Source organism: Trachypithecus francoisi, unplaced genomic scaffold, assembly GCF_009764315.1.
Source record: "Trachypithecus francoisi isolate TF-2019V2 unplaced genomic scaffold, Tfra_2.0 Lachesis_group8, whole genome shotgun sequence".
Lineage (NCBI taxonomy): Eukaryota > Metazoa > Chordata > Mammalia > Primates > Cercopithecidae > Trachypithecus > Trachypithecus francoisi.
In genome coordinates, this window is record NW_022681473.1 from 30,221,713 (window position 1) to 30,237,925 (window position 16,213).

General features: G+C 41.7%; 1 long non-coding RNA gene across 1 annotated transcript; it reads left to right on the forward strand.

Moving 5' to 3' along the window:
* The first annotated feature begins 456 nt into the window (after positions 1 to 456).
* On the forward strand, positions 457 to 15,159 carry LOC117081066. Its single transcript, XR_004436075.1, has 3 exons — positions 457 to 584; positions 14,039 to 14,115; positions 14,731 to 15,159. It is a non-coding gene; the product is annotated as an uncharacterized LOC117081066 (long non-coding RNA).
* Positions 15,160 to 16,213: the final 1,054 nt, after the last annotated feature.

A 16,213-nucleotide genomic window follows, 5' to 3' on the forward strand; every position in this document is an offset into this window, starting at 1 on the left:
ATTGCTTAACCTACTGAAATATGCATATCCTTAAGGTAGCTCAAAAAAAGCATATTAATGGTGGAAATTTTAGGTGCCAAATTAGATCAGTCAGAGTTATTTATAGAGGAGGAACATTTTTGCTGATTCTCCAAAGATGCCACACAGATCTATAGGTTATGATTCCAAAACCCCCAATAAGCAATGTGTTCAGATTGGCATTGGAGAAGCCCTAAAGTCTGTGTCTTCTGACAGTTTCAGAGAAGGAAAGAGAGATTGAGAACCAGGTTCACCCCAACTTGAAACCGAAATGTCTCCTCTTGTTACCAAGAGTAATAGAAACAGCTAGTGCTAACCAAATATTCCATGTGCTTCCCAATATTCCCAGCCTGCCTCACAGCTAGGTGAGCCACGTGACTAGCTTTGGACACAAACTACAGGCATAAGTGACACGTGCCACTCCTGAGCTGAAGTGGCTAATGATACATGTGCTTCCTCCATCTCTCTCTTTCTTCTCCTGCCTTGATGTCTTGAAGGTCATTTGTTCTAGAAGATGATATGCCTATAACAAGAAGGAAGGTCACCCAGCCTGCAACAGATATTTGGTGAGTGAGAAATCAACATTTGTCATAGTAAGTCACTGAAATTTTAGGATTGTTTATGACTACAGCATAGCAGAGCCTACCCTGACTAATACACCAGGGAAGGTGACATTTGCAGTGTTTGTGCTAAATAGGACTGTTGGCAGTAATTTCCCATTCCCTGTAACTCAGGAGCTAGAAAAAAACAATCAGTATTTCTAAAATACCCCTAAAGGCATGGTTCTAGAGACAAATTAGATTCCCCCAATAATGCCCTTGTATGAAGCAACAATATAATAGAGACAGAGTACTTAGAGAGTCCTTATTCCAGTGTCCAGTCACCAGTGTCATGAGTGCCAGAGGCACTCATAGTGAAAACAGCAAGGGCAGCAGTTCCGTGACATTTAGATCGCAGCTACAATGGAATGTCTTCGAGATAGTGCAATGATACCTATCCGGACTTCCACTCCCCCAGCCCTTAACAACAGTTCTGTAAGCTCCTGATTCCCTGAAATGAATCCCTCTCTGCTTGAAATACCTGGATTGGTGTCTATTTCTTTCACTGAACTATGACTGAATCTTTGTTGCTTTCAAAAATTTGAAACTCTTTGAAAAATGATAATATAGCAACAAATAAGAAGATGTGGAATGTTCCAAAGGCTCAAACCTAGGAAAAGGCAGGTTCTCTGAAGCCTCTGGGAAAAAACTTGAAAACAGACAAACAAAAAAATGTAGTAGGGTGAATTTTCACAAAACCATGAATTCATTTTAAAAGCTTAACATAAATTATTTCATGCAAATTCTTCACATGACAGTTGAAGGAGGGAACCCAGAGAATAAAAGTGCCTTCTCTAAGGTGGCACAGCCAATAAAGGGAGAGCTGTGTTTCAAACTGAGGTCCCGAGACTCTGGCCAGTGCTTCCTCTGGCACATAATGCCCGCTTTGAGTCTTGGTAGAGAAGATTAGGCTCACCTTCCTGAACCACTGGAGACCTACCTGAGTGTTAGAGAGGAGATATATGTGGAACTGGTTACTCAAAGCTGGGGAAGTTCTGCCACATGCTCATTGCATTTAAGATTGTGGAAGACATGCTTGAAATAAAATCTAATGATTGTCATTTACCTTTATGGCATGGTTTATAAAAATATACAGTCTTCATAAAGAGTGGCCATTGTCAACCAAAAGCCTGTTAAGTGCCTTGAGCTTTTATTTCAGAGCTAACAATCTGAGCTCCTCACATGCCCCAACTAATAATACCCCGCATGACCTTGACCTTCTGGCTTAAACTTCTTGTGTCTCATATTCTCTGTCTGTAAAAGGGAGATAATGACACTAGCTGCTGGATCATGTTGGCAACATGCTTGGAGATCCCCAGATCAAAGGTGCTCTGCCTCGACCAAGCGACATCATGATGATGTTTACCGTCATTAGTGTTGTTATTATTATTGTTTTTGTTGTTTGGAGTGGCCATGTTGCAGCCCAGGAAGTAGATACGGCTGAGTCAGCACCAGGGCAAGAATGAGGAGGCATTTTATGCTGCAGAAGCCGTTGATATAGAGATTGCCCCTTTCATTGACATCACAGGAGGTCACATTCCCAGACTTCCCATGTGGTGTGAGGCATACTCCTCCCTGGAGGTAGGACCATGTCTAGAACATTTCCAAGAAGTGTATATCTGCCTTTTGGGGAAAGAGACCAGTGAGGAAGACCCCATCATTTATTTGGCAATGTGGTTCCCATAATCACACAGCCAACTGAAGAATCCTGGGAACACAGCCAGGACGCTTCAGATCTGAGTTCCAGCTCCACCACCTCGTAGCCTTGAGAATAGGCTACCATTTCTCAGTGTTGTCATTTTCTGATTACAAAATAAGGATGTTTCACTGAAGGGTTCCCTTGGTCTCCTTGTGTTGAGATTCATAGATCCCCAAAATATCACAACAGAAGATTCTGCCAAGATAAGGTCTCGCCTAGCAGGTTTCTCCATAGTTTAGTGACGGTATCAGTCACTGCTCTTCCGACAGGCTGTTGGCCTCTTGCCCACACCCAACCAGTCATTTTCTGAGTTCGGGACAAGGAAATGTACCGAACTTGTTTTGAAATTTACTAGCAAACTGTGGACTCAACATAGAAGGCCAAATTCTATGTACTGGTAAATACTTATTGTGGTTTGCAAAGTATATTCATGCAGGAGCATCATCTGCCTTTATGTGGCCTGTATAAAAGTAATGCCCCATTTAGGCAGAAGAATTTGAAAAGAAACCTCCTCTGGGTACATGCTGCTCTGTGGGTACATGGTTTATAAGCAGACTGTACTTTGTACAAAGAAAAGTGCATCCCTTTACCTAGATGGGCACAGCCCTCTACCAGAGTTCAACTCTTGACAATGAAAGATGAGGTGAATTTCAATTCCATGACCCCTTGGCCAGCACATTTGTGCAGTGTGCACACTATACAACCATACATGGCAGCCCTAGATCTGCTGACTCCTAGGGGTTCCCTCATGAGGTCCTTCTAGAGGTCCTCTTAGAGGACCCTCATGAACCTCAGAGTTGATGGGAAACTTCCTCCCTACCCCACCAGCTGGTTTTTACTTTTACTGGCTTTACATGATATTGGCCATCCTTGGACATTTTGTTCAAACAAATAGGACTACCATGCCCCTGTTGCCAAGTTATACCTTCCTGTTTGGAGGGGGACACAAAGTAGGGCCACTCACACTCATGCCTAGCCCCTTTACTTCATCTCTACCTCTTTTATTCCCAGAAGGTGAGAGGTCAGTGGTGAGGGAAAAAACTGACTGATCACATCTACTTCCCAAATGTTGCTATCTTACATCTGGATCCTTCAGCACTTAAACCTAAAATTAAACACTTGCCACCTTTGTTCAGAAGTTACACCATGTCATGAATGAAGAAAGGCCTTAGGATGTGATAAAGTGGAAGATGGAAGGTATGGTAGCATGTGCATTAACTTCACACGTGTCATCCTATTGCAAACTAGTGCTTGTGGACAGAAAAAAGTAGAGGGGAGTCTGGAGGAAGCATCGTGTGTGCTCTGTAAACAAGATCACTCTGGAGCCAAATGAGAGCCAAGAAATGGGATTAGGACTAAAAGCACGATAGGGAAGCTAGGTGAAGATACATATCAAAAGATGTCTTTTCAAAAATGTGCATTCCCTGCAGCCCAGCTATTCCATTCTTAGGGGAGTATTTTAAAATAATCATATAAGTGCACAATGACTATCTACAAAGAAGTTCCATGCAGAATTGTTTACAATGGAAAAAATTGGAAATAATCTCCATATTCTACAACACAGAACAGATATGTAAATAACTATGTTCTTGCAATGGAATATTATGTAACCATTAAAAATGATTATCTAAAACTATATTTATTGCAGTGAAAAGATGTTAAGATATCTGGTTAAGTGAAAAAGCAAGTTGCTAAACAAAAAGTACAGCATATGGTATATTTTATTGCATAGATACAATAATATACAGACAGTTCCTGACTTAAAATGGTTTGACTTATGATTTTTTGACTTTACAATGGTGCAAAAAATGATAAGCATTCAGTAGAAACCATACTTTGAGTACCCATACGAGCATCCTTTTTTCACTTTCAGTATAGTACTCAATAAATTACATGATATGCTCAATACTTTATTATAAAATTGGCTTTATGTTAGGTTATTTTGCCCAACTGTAGGCTAATGTCAGTGTTCTGAACACATTTAAGATAGGCTAGGTGAAGCTATGATATTTGGTGGGTTAGGCACATTGAATGCATTTCTGACTTGGAATATTTTCAACTCACAGTGAGCTTATCTGAATGTAATTTCATTGCAAGTTCAAGGAGTATCTGTATTATATTTATGTAATACATATGTAGACATAATCTTTATATATCATAGATTAGCAGTAGCTATTCTGATGTGGGTGCTCTCTGTTTCACTTGTCTATATGTTCTAAATTTTCTATAAGCAGCAAGTATTACTTTTGAAATTTAAAAAATTGAAAGTATCTGCAGGTCTAGATCTGAAAAAAGAAAAAGGGGAAAAACAGTCACGAGAATGCTTTTGGTCATGTTCTGAAGATAACCTGTTGTGATCTGGAGAAAACAGAGGAAAGTCACTCATAGGCAAAGCAGAGGGCTACCACTTCTGGGAACTTATTGATAAGACCAATGTTCTCAGCTTCAGGGGACAGCTCTTCTCTGCCCCTGACCTTCACAAAAGGAAAGGGAATCAGCCGGCGTTCTTTGTTGCAAACAACAGAGCACAGTATGGCTAGTTTCTGCAAAAAGGAAGCTTTCAAAGGACGTTGAGACTTCTGTTTCTGAGGAAATGGAGTAGGTGTACTTCACACTGTTTCTCCCACTAAGTATGCTGAAAACCATAGACATTATAGAACAATCACAAGGAAATTCTGCAAAGTGCATAGAGGAAGGCAGACAGTTTAGGTAGTTGGGACCCCAGGAAAGTCATAGATGTGAGATTTCTGGGTTTTCTTTTTGTTTCTTATATCCCAGGCTTACGTGAAGCATTTATTCTGTAACCCAGAAATGCAAATGAGCACAGACATAAAAGCCCCAATAAAAGCCAACTCTCTTTAGCCAGGGACCAGGAAAGGGGGAAGGTAGCAAGACAGGAAACTTTTAGGCAATAACTGCTCTAGTCCAGCCAAATATCACAGAAAAAACCCAGGCCCGCCCTCACCGGGGCCAGCAAAGGCCAAGTGGGGAACTTAGACCTCCACTCTTGCCAGGCTGTCTTATGACTCCTAACACCCCTGCCAGCCTGGTGTCAGAGAAGGCCAAGTAGAGAGCTGGGACTTTCATCACCACCCAGTGGTAACAAGCCCCCACCTACCACAGTGTAGGTGGATCTCTCATGGGGAGCCTGGACCTCCACCCCAGCCAGCAATATCAGGGTGCAGAATGGTGTCAGAGGAGCTAAGGGAGAAGTCAGGGCTTTACCATCACCCAGACATAATGAGTCCTCTTCCCTTTACTGCAGTGTCAGTGGACGACATGTGACAAGCAGTAACAAGGCATTCCTACCCTTCCCAGCCAGGGTGGTATCAGTGAAGGCCTGGTGAGGAACCAAAACTCCCAATACTGCTCTTGTAATGAGGAACCCCTCCCCAATTCAGGTGTCAGTAGACCAGCAAGGCAGCACTCCACTTCCTCTACTAGAGCAGTGTCAAAAAACTAAAGCCCAGCTAAAATAGAAGGTGTCAATAAGATCCAGGGTAGCATAACATAATAACCAAAGTTTCCACTTTCCATAAAAAATAATTCTCCACACCAAGAATCATGAAAATTTTAATTTGAATGTAAAAGAGACAATCAATAGATGTCAACATCAAAATAACAGAAACATTAGAATTATCTGCCAAGATTTTCAAGCAAATATCACTAAAGTGCTTCAGTGTACAAATTATAAACATACTTGAAACAAGTGAAGAAATAGAGAGTTTCATCAAAGAAATCGAATGTCACAGTAAATAAATAGAAGATAAACTGGAAAATATAATGACCAAAAAATTTTAAAAACTTAATGAATGGGCTCACCAACAGAATGGAGGGCACAGAAAAAAGAAACAGTTGACTTGATAGTAGTATAACAATAACACAGTCTGAATAACAGGGAGGTAATAGACTGGAATGAAAAAAAATCACCAGCACCTTAGGGACTTACAGAATTATCAGAAAAGATTTAAATGCATGTCACGGCAATTCCAGAATGAAAGGAGAGAGAGGGCAGGCCTGAGGAAGTATTTGAAGAGATAATGGCTGAAAACTTCCCAAATTTGCAAGGCATAAATCTACAGATTGAAGAAGGTGAGCCACAAACCCAAAACAAGATAAATCCAAAGAAATCCATTCCCAGACACATCATAGTCAACTTCTGAAATTCAAAAACAAAAATCTTAAAAGCAGCTAGAGAGAAACACCGTACCTATAAAAGAAAAACAATTTGAATAACACTGTACTTTTCATCAGAAACTAAGGAAGAAAGAAGGGAGTGGCACAAAAAATTACTTAAATGCTGAAAGAAAAGAACTGTCAACTCAGAATCCAATATCCAGCAGACATATCCTTCAGGAATGAATAAGAAATTGAGACATTCTCAGATGAAGGAAACTAAGAAAACTTGTCACTACGAGGCCTGGGTGGAGAAATTTCTCGGAACAGAAGAAAAAAAAAAAAGACCAAAAAGGGGAATCTTAGACCAAAAGAAGAAATCATTTTTCTTCATTAGGAAGAAAAAAGAACATGATAACAGCAAAAATATAAATGAAATCTAGAATCATTTTTTCTCTGGAGTTTTCTAAGTTACATTTGATAATTGAAGCAAAACTTATAACATTACCTAATATGTTTTTAAGTGTATTTGAGGGAAATATTTTAAATACATTGTAAATGAAGGGAGTAAAAGGATCTAAAGGGAGATATGTTTCTACACTTCACTTGAACTGGTATATGTCCATGCCAGGTGACTGTAACAAGTTTTATGTATATATAAAAGTATATATATAGTTTTTAATATACATATAAAAGTTTTATATATGTGTGTATATGTATATATAAACATACATACATAATATTTAGAGCAACCACTAAAAAAGCTGTCAAAGAGGTACAGTCAAAAATGTAACAGATAAATCAAAATTTAATTTTTAAAATGTTCAAATAAACCACAGGAAGGCAGATAAAATAAAACAGAAACAAAATAAACAAAAAACAAAAAATAAAATGGCATATTTAAAGCCTAACACACCAACAATTGCATTAAATGTTGGTCTAGATACAGAAATTAAATACACAAAGAAGACAGAGGTTGTTAGACTGGATCATAAAATATGATTTCACTAAATGTTGTCCCACTTCAAATAACGATATTGGTAGGTTGAATGTAAAAAAGGATGGGAAGAAAAAGTCATGCAAACTTTAATCAAAAGAAAGCAAGGTGGCTATATTAATATCTGATAATGTAAATTTCAAAGCAAAGAAGATTACCAGAGGTAGAAAGAACATTACATAATGAAGATAAAGAGTCAATCCACAAGGAAAACATAGCAATCCTGAATAGGTATGCACCAAACAATGGAGCTGCAAAACATATGGAGTAAAAACTTGAAGGGAGAAATAGATAAGTACACAGTTACAGTTAGAGACTTCAATACCCGTCTCTCAACAACTGATAGTCAAAAACTAGACACATTATCAATGAGAATATAGAACTTGACAACACCATCAACCAAAAGGGTCTAATCAACATTTACAGAACTCTCCACTCAGACGCAGCATAATGCACATTCTTTTCAAGCATCTGTGGAATGTATACCACGATATACCATAGTCTAGGCCATTTGACATGCCTCAAAATATTTAAAGCATATTGAGTATCTGGATCAGATTGGAAACTTTGCCACCCAGAATAACGCCCAATCCCCAGCTGCTCCTGCAGAAGTGACACTGCCAGCACCACTAGGCACAGACTCTACACTGACCCTGCCAGGACCTCAACCACTGCTGAAAATGGATCCCTTGCAGGAATCCCTGCAAATTATCCCTTGTAGGGGTAATATAAAAAGTGGGCTTTTTCATAGTACCCCCCTTCAAAATCAAATTCCATTTGGGGGTATCTCATTGAAGGAGCCTCAGTCCTATTCCCTGACCCAGCTGTAAAGGGGGCTGAGAAGACATGAGTCTGGCTCCTCTGTTGGGGAACCAAGACTCAGAAAGCAGAAACAAACTGAAGAAGGGTATTCAAAAAAGCTAGCTGCCATGAGCCTGATAAATGCTCACTACAGAATGCATGGTACCCAGAGGTCTGCACCAGCAGCCCAGTCCCACCCTCTGCAACTGCTCCAGGGGCTGGGTTCCTAAGCATTTGCAGTGGGAAGACCTCAGCTCTTCCCAGAGAGCCTGGCTGTGTTTTTAGCTTCCCCCAGCATGCCTCCCCTCACCAGGACTCACTCTTCACACATGAGAACTCAGGTGGAAAAAGTCACCAGTTAAAATGAATTCATTGCAAGTGCCACATTATCTCACCCTCCAATCTTGCTTGGATGACTTCTTACCTTCAGGTCGGGGTTGTTTTTGACCCAAAATGAGTCAAACTCAGGCACAGGATCAGCTATCTGTCAGGAGGGGCAAGTAACGGAGGGTGGATCACGCAGATGTACACACACATTCACACATGACAGAGCTGTTCCTGTCACGCTCAGAGAGAAAGACAAGTGACTTATTTACACTCTGCCCCAAACAAACTGTGCAGGATCCCCCTGGTTCCAGATTTGAGAGCTCACAGGGCACACAGTTTGGGCAGGGAGAAAATGGAAAGTAGAGGAGCCGCCGCCCTCACCCAAATGACCCAAGTGCTCCCCCACTCATGTGACACTTTGGACTTCAGAATGAAGAGAGACAAGGGCAAAAAAACATGAGAAGCCACAAGGGATAGTGGCTAGGAGCTTTGGTGTCAGACAGACCCGGGCTCAAATCCTAGCTTGGCTTACTTCTTTACTTGTGCCTTCTCACTGTGTGCCTTGGAGCAAGTTAATCTCTCCACACTAAGTTTGTTCAAATGTAAAAATATGATAGCCAAGGTCAGAGACACACAAGGGATCTCCCGCCATCCAAGATAGGATGTGGATCTGACTCCCAGATCCAAGGTTGGGGAAACAAAGGTGGCCTGAAGCAGAGAGTGTGGCATGAGAACAAGGCAAGAAAGCACAAGAGACCCACCTCTGGGAAGGGAGCCCCCCTCCTTAAAGGAGGCAGGAAATTCTGTCTTGGGTTCTTAGCAGGCAGGGGTATGTGGCAGGCCTGAGAGCTCAGCTGAGGGAGCAGGTTGGAGCCAAGTTAAATGGAGACCAAGTCCATGGACATCTATGGGCAGGAAATAGTCAGAGACCTTGCTCTCCGGCTCACTCTGAAACTCACACACCAGGAAACTGTTCCCTCAAAATCAAGAGGAAGGAAAGCCATTCCCCAGGGAGCACTCCCTCATCAAACACCTGGCAACTGTCAATAGCAAACCAGGTCAAGAGGCATGAGGGCCACAGTATCTGCTTCCGGCAAGTTCCACCAAGTGATTTCTGGGTTTCACCACATGGCTAAAATCCTGGCTCAGCCAGACATAGTGACTTCTGCATATAATCCCAGCACTTTGGGAGGCCGAGGCAGGAGGATCGCTTGTTCCAAGAGTTCAAGACCAGCCTGGGCAACGTACCAAAACCTCCATCTCTACAAAAGAATCCAAAAAATTATGTGACTGTGGTGGTGCATGTCTGTAGTCTCAGCTACTCAGAAGGCTTAGGTGGGAGGATCTCTCAAACTGGGAAGGTAAAGGTTACAGGGAGCCGAGATCACACCAGTGCACTCCTGGGAGACAGAGACCCTGTCTCAAAAAAATAATAATAATAATAATTCCCAGCTGCTTTGTGACTAGCTGTGTAATATTAAACAAGTTGGTCAACTGATCTGTGCCACAGTTTCCCATCTACAAAAATGAGGAGAGTAACTATTCTAACGATATAGGAACACTGTAAGAATTAAATGAGATAATATCTGTCCAGTTCTTGCAACAGTGTCCAGAACATATTGAGCACTTGGAACATAGTGTTCAATCAACATTACTCATAATTATGGTTATTAGTATTAGTATTAGTGCTATTCTCCTCCCAATCTGACTACCAAGGAAATAGCCTAGCAAACCACCCTTTCTGATTATTGTGGGAACTTGGGAGTGGGGATGACTTTCACAAGGAAGTTAAAAAGTCACCTGAAACATGTAGATGACTTTGTTCTTTGGGGTCAACAAGACATACAGAGCAAAGACCAGGCCAAAGGGGAGATGCTTCCAAGGCCAGATAGATCTTGGTCCAAAGTCTGGTTTTTACCTTGCTCCGTGACACTGGGCATGTTGCTTACATTCTCTGAACTTCCGAATCCTCATTTCCAACATAGGTATAAAAATCCACAACACCTTCCTTGAAGGTATATTCCTACAGATTAAATAATGTACACAAAACAGGCATGGGATGGTGCTTAAATTGCACCCAGCAAAAATTAGTTTCTTTCTCCCTGTTCCCAGTATGAAACTCCTCAGCTTCTATCTTAAACATCATGGTTCTGAGCATAGTCTCCAAAGTAATAAGAAAAATCTTACCTCTCATGCCATCTTTTCTTTCCTCCCATCTGAATTCCAAACAATGTCTCATAAAATACAATAGCTAACATCATACTGACCTCTTGCTGTGGGGAAGCCCAAGACCAGCTCCTTCAATGACTGTGTAGCATTGAACATGTTACTTGGCTTCTCTGGGCTTCAGTGTCCTCATTTATAAACTGGGGATAACAATCTATAACATTGAATTTGCTGATTTAATCCTATGGATTAAATTGCATATTGTGTATACAAGAGCCTTAGCTTAGCATTTGGCCCATAATGGGTGCCCCACCCTTTGTATATATCAAGTCATTTAATCCTCACAGTAATCCTATGTCCTCAATGTTTCATTCTGAAACTAATGCTCAGAGAAGTTCCTCCACTGACCCAACATCACACAGGGACCTCCAGCACCCTTCTCAGCTTAAACAGGGGCTCCCTGTTTCTCCAGGTGTTGGTGCCCATGGTTCATTTTCAGAACCAAGAGCATGCCAGTTTCACAAGGAGATTGCTGGCAGGCCCCACAGTCTCTGTTACTAGAAACTGAATTGTCAGTGAAAGAGGTCCATTGTGCTGCCTCTGAATGAAGAATACCCCATTTAGAGAAAGAATTCAATTAGCTTTTCACAGAGAAAGAAGACAGCCTTGGTGAAAAGAGAGAACAATGCAGATCATTCACCAGGTTTTTACTTAACATCTAAGCCCAGCGACCAATCAGGTTAAGGGCCACATAGCGCCCAGCAAGCTGAGGCCACACTGGTGTGCAGGAAGACAGGAATGTGCGCTAAGAAGTCAGAGGACAGAGGTTCCAGGCCCAATACCTTCTCTGTCCACCTTGGCCGACTTAACTCCTGGATCCTCATGAATAAAACGAGGAGAGTGAACAGGTTCAAGGTTCTACCATTTGGGTTCAGTAGAAATACTTTAGCTCACCTGATTGTCTACACGGTACTCAGCTGGTTCTCAAATGTGACTGCACATTGAAATCACCTGGAGAGTTTTTAAACTACTGATGCTTGAGGTGTCTGCCCAGTGACTCTGATTTCATGGTATGGAGCACAGCCTGGGCATTGGGAACTTTTTTAAGCTCCTAAGGTGATTTTAAAGTGCAGCCAAGGTTGAAAACCATTGAGCCCAGGGGCAAGAACTGCCTTTTTATCCACAGCTACAACCAGAGCTAAGTGCAGGTCTTGGTATACAAATATCTGTGGAAAGATAGGGTCCACGGGCTGCTCCAAGACAGTTGGGAGAAGCTGTCCAACTCCAGCCTCAATGACGGCAGCTCTGTGGGAGGTTTTTTTTTGTTCGTTTCTGTTTTGATTTTTGTTTTTGTTTTTGTTTTTGTTTTTGTTTTGAGACAGGGTCTCACTCCGTCACCCAGGCTGAAGAATCACCCAGGCTGAAATGCAATGGCGGGATCTCAACTCACTCCAACTTCTGCCTCCCAGGTTCAAGTGGTTTTCTTGCCTCAGCCTCCCAAGTGGCTAGGATTACAGGCACCTGCCACCACTCCTGGCTAATTTTTTGTATTTTTAGTAGAAACAAGGTTTCACCATGCTGGCTGATGTGGTCTTGAACTCTTGACCTCAGGTAATCTACCGCCTTAGCCTCCCAAAGTGTTGGGATTACAGGTGTGAGCCACCATGCCTGGCTGTGGCAGCTCTATGTTTATCAATCATCTATTGGGATTTGTGGCAGTTCTGTGTTTATCAATCATCTATTGGGATTTAGCACAAAGTTTCAGTTTTTTTTAATAATAAAGAGCTGTCTCCTTTAAACCTTTTTTTAAACCAGTGAACCACAAAATCTCTGAGATTCTTTCCATCTCCAAAACACACTGTTCCCAAGACCATAAATCCCTTCTTACCCTTTGAGAGCAATATTGTTTTTCAGATCAATTATCAGGGTGGGCAAGGCCTGGGAGAGTCCCCTTCGACCACTGCTCTGCATCCCCCTTACCCAAGCCAAGAGCTTTGTCACATTGCCCCTCCCTCATCTCTCCTGTTGACCCCTTCCTGGGCCTGCCCCTCTGTGGTCTGTGTTCCCCCGTGTTCCATTCTTCTCCCTCTTCTTCTGTCACTTTGTACTCGTTCCCTGAGTGAACTCAAACATTCCTGAAGTTTCAACTCTCATCTATAAGCTCCTGACTTCCAAATCAGTATCTCTAGCTCCCTTTCTTCTGAGGTCCAGACTCAGCCATTCAACTGTCAACTGGGTATGTCCCCTCAATTTCCCTTTAGGCACCTCAAATCCAACCTGTCCCAGAAATGAACTCATTCCTTCGCCCCACCCAAACCTGCTCCTCCTCCTGCCTTCCCTATCTTGATGAGCAGCATCTCATCTACCCAACTGCCCAAACCAGGAGCCTCCAGAATCATTTTCGACCTCTCCCTCTCTTTGTCTCATACCCCACCCTATGAGTTTTATCTTTAAAACAGCCACTGACTCCATCCATCTCTCTCCTTTCTGATTTATTTATTCTCCACAGCACTGCCAGAGCACCTTTCAAGAATGGAAATTTAAAGATGTCACTGGGGCCAGGCTCACACCTGTAATCCCAGCACTTTGTGCAGCCAAGACTGGTTGACCACTTGAGGTCAGGAGTTCAAGACCAGTCTGCCTAACGTGGTGAAACCCCGTCTCTACTAAAAATACAAAAATTAGCTGGGCATGGTGGCACGCACCTGTAATCCCTGCCACTCGGGAGGCTGAGGCAGGAGAATCACTTGAACCTGGGAAGTGGAGGTTGCAGTGAGCCGAGATTGTGCCACTGTACTCCAGCCTAGGCAACAGAGTGAGACTCCATCTCAAAAATAAATAAATAAATAGTAAAGATGTTACTGGGAAGAAAGTTCTGGTTCCTTAGCAAGGCAAACAAGAGAGATAGATTGTCCCCAGCACAGCACAGGCACTGTGCTATTTGTTTTTCATCACTCCCTCCCACCCCTTACATTCTGACCACAGTGGCTGACCTGGGGACCATTTGCCATTTAGTACACATCTCATGTGCGCTAGCTACGGACAGTGCCTGGACATACAATCTTTCACTCTCCTTGCCTTGATCTTCCAACTAAAATGCACTGCCCCTTTCCATGTGGCAAATAACCTACCTATTTTCCTTTTTAAAACATTTTGGGCAAAATAAGGTTTATTTTTATTTATGTTTTTTGTTCTCTCGCTTTGATGATCTTTTAATTTTGAGGAATTACAAAATGAAGTACAAAACAAATAATAACATAAAAAATTCATATTTTACCACCCAGGATTTTTTTTAGATTTTCATTTTCGTTTCAGGAGTACGTGCGCGGGTTTGTTACATGGATAAATGACGTGCTGCCGGGGTTTGATGTGCAGATTGTTTCGTCACTCAGGTAATAAGCACAGTAATCAATAGGTAGTTTTTTGACCCTCTCCCATCCCCCATCCTCAAGTAGGTCTCTGTGTCTTTTGTTCTCTTCTTTGTGTCTACATGTACTCAGTGCTTAATTCCCACTTATAAGTGAGAACATGCAGTATTTGGTTTTCTATTCCTGTGCTACTTTGTTTAGGATAATGGTCTTCAGCTCCATCCATGTTGCTGCAAAGACCAGGATCTCGTTCTTTTTTGTGGCTGTGTACCCGCCTATTTTTCAAAGCTCAGATAGCATCAGTTTTCAGAGCTTTGTCTTCCCCCTACAGGGCATGCTTGATCAAGGAGCTTCTTAAATAATAAACAGCAAACATTTAACATAGCATTTATTGTATCTTAGGTACTTTTCTAAGCACTTGACGTATTTTATTTAACTAATTTAATTCTAACAACCCAGTGAGACAGGTACTATTGTTATCCCCATTTTACAAATGACGAAAACTGAAGTACAGAGATGTGAAGCCCAGGAGCTGGGACTCAAACTCCCTTGCATGATGCTCTTAACCACTGCCTGCTAAGAACATCTATCCAATACGCATATTACCTGTCACAACAAAACTGTTACCATGTTTTTCAGATGAGGACTATTTCCTTCAAACAAAATCTTCCTCTGACACTCCACCAGTTGCACAGAAAACAGGGGGCTAATCATGGTAGACAGAGAGAACACGATTCCCTGCCACCTGCCACCCCCCAGCACCATCTACAAGAGAATGCTAAGGAAACCCCAGGGCTCCAAAGAGGAGAGCGTGAGAAACAATGTCCTAAGGTATCTTCTATTTGCCATTCTGCTGCTTATTGGCAAGATGGCCTTCATACCCAAATGTAGTGATGAGACTGCAGAATCTCCCCCATCCAGCAACACAGTTTCTGTGTTAAAATGTCAAAGTATCTTAATGATTAAAGATCGCTGTGTCATTTCCAAATGGCTGTGGCTTCTTCCATGAAAAACCCAATAGGTTTCAACGCTTTTGCTTTTTCTTAAGCAGAGTATGCAAAGCATAATTTAACCTTCTTGTAACTCGGGACATTCCATTGAATATTAATTGTTGGGCCATGCAGGAATGTCCTATGCCACCTAAATTAGCTTCCCATACGTGAAACAAGCCCTTACTTGCGTGCTCAATTGTGCGTTTTGTAATTTTGCTGTTCTTATGACTATCAGAGGGCCAGGTGTCATTTCTGCTTTCAGTATTCTTACCTCTAACAGCTTCTTCCCCACCTCTTCTAACCTGTTCTTTCTAATCAGCTATGAATTAAAAAAACAAAAAACAAAAAAAAAAACTTGTTAAAATTGTGCCTAAGGTAAGAATAGGACAGAGAAACTTTTATCTTAGTAAAATGAATGTCCTTTAGAACAATGACTTGCGACTTCTCTATTGAGGCATTAGGAGATCTCTTCCCATCTTCTTCATTTATTTAACATTTACTAAGCACTTGCTATGCCAAAAAAAAAAAAAAAAAACTGGACTGGCTGCTGAGAACAAGAAGATAGATAAAACATAGTCCCTGCCTTCAAGGATTGCATTTAGAATGAGAGACAAGTAAGTAGAAATAATGATGCCACCATGGTATAAGCCCTGTGACAATATATCTACAAAGCACAAAAAAAAAAAAGCATTTAACTCTGCTGTGGAGAGAAGCAGCAGTCAGGGAAGGCTTCCTGAAAGAGGTGGTGTGTGGTCAGGAAAGGCTTCTCAGAGGAGGTGGCATGTGAGCCAATTCCTGAGACATCCATTGACAGGAAGTCTCTCCGTCCCACCACCCCCAAAGACAAAGAAGACAGACTGCTGAAAGGACATGCCAGGCAAATGCAAAAACAAGGAGGCATAACATAGCTCAATGAGTCTGGGAACCCCAAAGAGTTCAGGGAAACTGAAGTATGTGTGTGCTTGTGGGAAAGGATGGGAATGGCAGCTGAATCTAAGAAGAAAACTAAGTTAGCAAATCGCTCATCTGTTTTTTAAATGCTTGAAGGAAAAATAATGCAAATTTCCCAGAGCAAATTAATAATTAACTTTATCACACCCATATGTATTTCATAGTCCAAATCAACTTGC